The sequence below is a fragment of the Canis lupus genome, chromosome 23 (assembly GCF_003254725.2).
Source record: "Canis lupus dingo isolate Sandy chromosome 23, ASM325472v2, whole genome shotgun sequence".
Taxonomy (NCBI): domain Eukaryota; kingdom Metazoa; phylum Chordata; class Mammalia; order Carnivora; family Canidae; genus Canis; species Canis lupus.
In genome coordinates, this window is record NC_064265.1 from 41,000,300 (window position 1) to 41,007,355 (window position 7,056).

A 7,056-nucleotide genomic window follows, 5' to 3' on the forward strand; every position below is an offset into this window, starting at 1 on the left:
CCTTGGCACCGTATATTTGAGTTTCATTAGTTTTTACTTCACCATATTTTTCATCCATATAAACTTTGTTTAAAATTTATTTAAAATTTCCCTTCTACAATCTTCCGCCCTACCAAGTAATTTTCATACTTTGTGACTCAGCTCATGGTTAACTTTTCCTCATTAAAAAATTTCTTAGAATTGAAAAGAAATGAGTCCACAAATTGAAAGTGCTCAATACATGCTAAAAAAGGCCTTTAATATTAAAGGACCTCCTTTGCCTAAAGAACAAAAAAGGCAAAATTTCTGGATTCTAATGAGAATGAATAAATCTTAAAAGGTCCCAGTTACCAAAAATCACTTCTGTAAAATGGGCTGTGAATCAGAGTGGCTTTTGACTTATTAATGTCACACTGGACATGAGAAGACTGTGGGGGAGAGTCTTAAAATTTCTGAGGGAAAATAATGTTCAGCACAGATTTCTAAAATCAGGCCTGTCTATAATTCACATTTTGAGGCGAATAGACAGATATTTTGATATACCAAAATGTTCAGGAGATTCAAAAATCACAAATTACTCCTAACTGAAGATTCCTTAGAATTGGTGTCCATAAGACCACACTACTTTGTTTTCCTCCAACTTCTAAGTGCTCCTTCTCTTCCTTTAAATAATAATCCTTCTTCATATAAAGCATTAACATATGTTCTCTGTGTTAATTTTTTTATCTTTTTCAGATAACTACCGCTCAAAATATTTATCTGTTAATATACTTAAGCTTACATATGTAAATATGTACTAATACAAATACATCCTCTTATCTAACAAAAAACCTTTAAATTCAAGCTTTTAACATGAAGCTAGTCAGAAAATGAGATGTAAAATATGTGATAAAAAATAGTCAGGTCTTATTTTCTATTTAATTTATCATGTGAAATAATATGCCTAACCCAAATCTTCCTCTTTTAAAATTATATATCAGGAATTAGAAAAAGCAGGAATTGATGAGGTCCAATCCAAACTATCCTTTTGCACTTATTAAATTTATTAAATTTTGGAAAGGTTATCAATCTTCTTTTGGGATCATTTTTCTCATATTTAGTATTTGAATGATGATAGTATCTGCATCATGGGTTGATTGGGAGGCTTAAATGCAATTATGCAATATAAAATGATGAGATACAATTAGATACCCTAAAAACATTTGTTGTCATATTAGCTGGCCCTATTTCTTCAGTCTGAGCATTAAAGAAAAATACAGGATTTACCTTAGGAAATAAATATTCAAAATAGAAGAGGATCCTACCTAGAAATAATGGAAAAGTGAAAATCAAGATTATCTGGGATTTGGGAATATAGATTGAGTGATTTTATTACTGGCCTTGTATACAGAATTTAGGGGGTAAAAAGCAATACCTAAAAAGTAAAATTAAGGAGCTTTGCTCTGTTATATAAGATAAAATTATATTTTACTTCATTTTCAGAATAACTTCAAGCCTTTTCCCAGGCTTTTGGAGTTGAATTTGTGTGTCCTTTGAATATAGCACAATATTGAATTGCACCTTGAGTCTTCAAGAGAAAGGAAACTGAATCCTATTCAGATGCAGAAAAATATCACTGCAAATCAGCTTCTTATATTTGGGTATCACCTCCATTGGCAGTTGATTCTAAACAGACTTTTTCCTAATCACCTTTGGACCAGAAATGAACCCATTTACCACTTTTTAATATGGCAAATGGCTTGTGCATAGAAATCTTCAGTCTATTTTACTATGGTAGTGTTGACAAAACTTACCTTTTAGCGTTCAGTGAATTTCAGAATGACCTCTCATAGAAAGCACCTGAAGATAATTTTTTAAGATTTTATTTATTTATTTGACAGTGAGAGAGAGAGAGAGCGCATGAGCAGAGGGAAGGGCAGAGAGAGAAGCAGATTCCCCATTGAGAAGGGAGCCCAGGCAGGGCTCCATCCTGGGACCCTGGGATCATGACCTAAGTGGAAGGCAGAAGCTTAACTGACTGAGCCACCCAGGTACCCCAACCTGAGATAAATTGAACCCAACTCTTCATTTTAGAAATGAGAAAATTCAAACCCAAATAAGTGAATTGAATTACCTAAGGTCACACAACTAACAACTGGTAAAGGAGGGCTCAGAATCCACATCTGAATCCTCATTCAATTTGTATTAGAAAAAACTCACCTTGTATTTTTCTGAACACTAAAGAGATTCACTAAATAACTGAAGTATGCTTGTATCTCTCTAAAATTAACTCAGTATAACACCTTAATTCTCTCCAATAACATTTTTTCCATATAGACCTCTGATTCTTCCACCTTAATCCTTGAGGAAATCTACAAATGCCTGCATGACTTGAAACCCAAGCCTCCTTGCTGAATAAAACCACTGCAGCATAAAGCATGGCTTTTTGAAAAGTATTCCCAGACAAAAACATCCACTGCAGCAAGAGTCACTCTTACTTAAATTTATTCCTGATGTTCAATATAGTTTCCCACAATGATTTCAATTATCATCACACATCTACATTAAAAAAAAATCATAGTTATGTGACTTCATGAGGGAACTTGTGAAAACCATTAATTTCCCTATTTGCAAAAGTCTGTTAGCTTCACCTCGGGATTCAGTTGGAAAAGTAGTTTGAACTGCTAGCTGTTACAACTCATTGTCATGTTTCCTAGTCACTGAAGCAAAGCTGTCCTAAATGAAGACAAAGTAGAAACATTACTCCTGTCAAATGAAGTTACCGGGATCTGACAGACGCTGTTATTGCCTTAGCACCAAATTTCAAAGTCTTCTATGCATGATCTGTTTCATTATAGGAACCTACAGTCATGGGATTTTTTTTTTTCCGCATAACAGCTAAAAAGTATTTTGTTTTATTCACCTAGGTATAATGATGGGATTAACAGTCTGAATCCAAAAGATATCATCAACAGTGACATTGTCATTGATGTCAGTGTGGTCAGGACAGTAACACTGGCGGCTTATTCACAGAGGTAAGATTATCATATTTTGTATGAGGAAAATCAAACCAGTGAGCATACAAAGAGGAATAGCTGCCTCATAAGATTCAGAAAATTTTTTGTAATTGGATTAAATGAAAAATGAAAGTTATCTGAAATAGGTTACTTGGAATTCTCATAATGGGTTGCCCAAAATTTAATCTGAAAAGAATTTAATTAAAATGTTATAGCAAGAGATAGCATTTCTTTTTTAAAAAGATTATTTATTTATTTATTCATGAAAGACACAGAGAGAGAAAGAGAGAGAGAGAGAGAGAGAGAGAGGCAGAGACACAGGCCGAGGGAGAAGCAGGCTCCATGCAGGGAGCCCAATGTGAGACTCAATCCTGGGTCTCCAGGACCACCCCTGGGCTGAAGGCAGTGCTAAACCACTGAGCCACCAAGGCTGCCCCAAAAGATAGCATTTCTAAGATACCTTCTTTTTCTTTTCAAAAATAATTAAAATAAGGGAGCGTGGGTGGCTCAATCGGTTGGGTGACTGACTCTTCAGCTCAGGTCATGGTGTCAGGGTCATGGGATCTGGCCCCACAGGGGGCTCTGTGCTGGGTGTGGATTCTGTTTGGGGTTCTTTCTCCCCTTCTCCCTCTGCCTCTCCCCTCCTCCTACCTGTGTGAGCCCATTTTTTCTCTCTCTCTCTAAAACAAAAATAATAATAATAATTAAATAAATAGTTAAAATAGAATGTCAACATTTAAAGTTTAAAAGCTTTATTTTGGGATTCATATTCTAAATCTAAGCAAGCAATGGCAAATTTAATCATCATAAATCTTTTAACAGTGATTTACTTTTTCCATAGAAAAGCCCTACATTTTAAAATAATCAGTTATTCATATTTCCTTTGAATTTTCCTTTTGGTTTTATATTCATAAAGGCCAGTCCCATGTAATAGATAAATACTCATCAAGATTTTGTGACATTGAATATTATTTTTAATATTTATGCATTTACTTCATCCTTAATTTGTGTTCATATATTTTATTATTAGAGCCATAAATGTGTTTTCTACATAATGAGTCAGGTTATAATAAGACATTTAACACATAATTCATTCTGTCTCTACTGTCTTAAAATGTTACCTTTATGGTGCACTAAATTCATCATAGTTCTTCTTGACAAGATCTTGGACTTTCTATTCTGTAACAGACTGATCTGTGAGATGATGTGCAAGTATCACAAAGTTATAAGAATATTATAGTATATTTTAAAGTATATGATTAGAATTTTTCTCTCATTATTTTTTAAAGCTCATTTCTTCTTGGAAGTAAACTTTATAATTAAATGTCTTATATTGGAAAACATTTATTACGTATTTCAGTAGAGAAATGTGTTATGCCTCCCTTACTAAAATCATCACTTTTGTTGCATGGCAAAATTTTGAGGATTTTTGTATAGTTCAGCATACTTCTTTATAAAGTTCCTTTCTTGGTATTTATTATTTATTCATTGCTTATTGTTTCATTTATTCAGTTGCTATTATATATTTCTTTCCCATTTATTTTCAACAGATTATTCCTCCTACTGGAGAAATACATTGATTTGGTATAATTTTGGGGGGGTATAATTTTTTTAACCAGCATGCTGTATTTATTTAAACATTTCAGAATGTTTTAGTGATTCTCTTTAATTTCCTTGCTGGGCAGCTTATCATCTGCTAGTAATATTTTGCAATTTTCCAAAAATTTACAACTAAATTATTTTTTAATCTTATTGATTTACCCAAAATCTCTAGAACACTGTTAAATAAAAATGGTGACAATAGGCATAAATGTCTTTTTCCTATAAGTTCTTTGAAGATGGTAAGTAGAAATATTGATAAGTAGATAGATATTGTCATTGTGTGATATAAATTAAATATTCTATGATCCTCCTCAACAAAAAGGAAGGACGGGTTTTAATTATCCAGGAGTCTAGAAAACAGCACTATGTTTCTTACATAGGAAATGTTACAAAACATTTTTTGAAAGAACAAGTGACTAAGAAACCAAAGAAAATTTTAGAAACAAGTACATAATAAATGTCCTTAATAATAAATACCTGGGGATCCCTGGGTGGCGCAGCAGTTTGGCGCCTGCCTTTGGCCCGGGGCGCGATCCTGGAGACCCGGGATCGAATCCCACGTCGGGCTCCCGGTGCATGGAGCCTGCTTCTCCCTCTGCCTGTGTCTCTGCCTCTCTCTCTCTCTCTCTCTCTGTGACTATCATAAATAATAAATAAAAAAATTTGAAAAAAAATAATAAATACCTGTTTCACCTCAAGTTACATTTGCTTCTTATACCTTAACTATTTTTCTAAGAGTGTTCTAGTTGCTTTCCTTATTCTTTGTTCATTTCTTTCTCAGGATTCTGAGTTCTCACCCTGAAGAACATTCTCATATCTGGAAGTCTGAAACTCTTCCAGGCTTTCCTTACACTGAATGCCCACCTAGTCAACTTTTAAGGTAACAACTGTGGGACACATTTGATGGCATCTGCTTAGAACAAAGTGACCTCCTTTCTCTGAGGACTGCACCCAGTTGTTACATTGGTACTCCTTGTCTCTAGCCAACCTGCCTCTGTCCATCAGACCAGAATTGGATAACAAATCATAGCCAAACAACAGAGACTCTATCCAAGAATTTGAAAGTGGGACTCAGAGCTTGGCATCCTGAATGGAAAAGACAAAAAATTAAAAGCTAACGAGAAGCTATATTCTACTTGACTTGCCTTATGCAATAAGCCAAAAAAACTAGTCTGAGAGAGAATGAAGAAAAAAGATGGTGAGAAGAGATAGAAAAGTTGATTTCTGGTTTCTTTTTATCTTTTAGCATCTTATTCTTTCACATCCTGTTGCTTCATTTTTGTTCTCAATTTGTGTGGAGCATCTTTTTATTTTATATAAAATCTCTCTTTTTTTTTTAATTAGGTAGCGTTTGCTGGTACCTGTGGCTTTTAATCAAAGCATCTTAACTAGAACATGATCAATATGTGTCTCCTCCATTTTGAGAAACTCAAATTGTCTTTCCAAAGACAGTTAGGTTTCTATATTAACTGACTTGACAATTGCAAATGAGCACAACATCTGGAGCCAGCCTGGGTTGGAATCCTTTTCATACCACTTATCAATCCTGAGTCATTGGGCAAGTTATTTGACTTTTCCATGCCTTATTAAGGTCATTCATAAAATAATGATAATAGTACTTACTTCATAGAGTTAAGAGAATTTAAACAGACAATATTCATAAGGCACTTAAACAGTGCTTATTTAGTTTGATAAAACATAAATGTTTGGTAAATAGGAAATGTAGTTTTAGAAACTAATTCACAGGGAGAAAAAAAGAAACTAACTGAATTGTGACTGATGATTTGTCTTTACTGGATGCATTATTTTCCTGCTAGAATAAGATTTCTTTCGCCATATGTAATTATCTCAACACTGGTTCTATGTACTACTGTTTTTAATGATTACATTCTCTAGGAAAGATAAACTGAAAAAATGACCCAAATAAGAGAAAAGCAACAGCTGAATGGCAAGGGAAATATGATTCTTTACCATTAAGTTTTCTGTAACCAAGCTGCAAAGGAGGAAACAGCCTAAAAGTTGAAAAGCTTTGAGAAATTCTATTCTAAAAACAATGCCAACAGAGAACAGCAACCTAGAAAGTATACCAATGTTATCACTTCTCTTGGGTTTTCCTATTCTGTCTTTGCCTTCACCTTCCCATCTTCTTCCCTTCTTTTGTTTCCAATTGACCATATGTACTTGTGTGTGTGCGTGTATGTGTGTGTATAATTGTATGTGTGTGTATAAAACACTAGCCCATGTCATTTAGAATATCTTGCTGCTATTGTATTATTTATTTCTAAGTATGTGCTCTACTTTTGTTCTTTTGGCTTCTTCCTTTTCCTTCTTATTTTCCCTCATATTAAATATTTATTTATATTCTTATATCAGGCAAGATCATGTCAGAGAGTAGGTGGCAGGCACACTCAAAAGTGGTGATTGAAGAGAGTGTAATAAAGGGACCATTTACAGAGGTTTGGGTAGAGTGAAGGAAGCA

General features: G+C 34.0%; 1 long non-coding RNA gene across 1 annotated transcript in view; it reads right to left on the minus strand.

The window, feature by feature from the left end:
• The window catches only part of LOC118352146 (uncharacterized), a 31,741-nt gene extending 25,010 nt beyond the window's left edge, over positions 1–6,731 (minus strand). Inside the window, exon 1 of the long non-coding RNA XR_004808758.2 lies at positions 5,055–6,731. This is a non-coding gene — a long non-coding RNA (uncharacterized LOC118352146). The remainder of the gene's footprint in view (positions 1–5,054) is intronic.
• Positions 6,732–7,056: the final 325 nt, after the last annotated feature.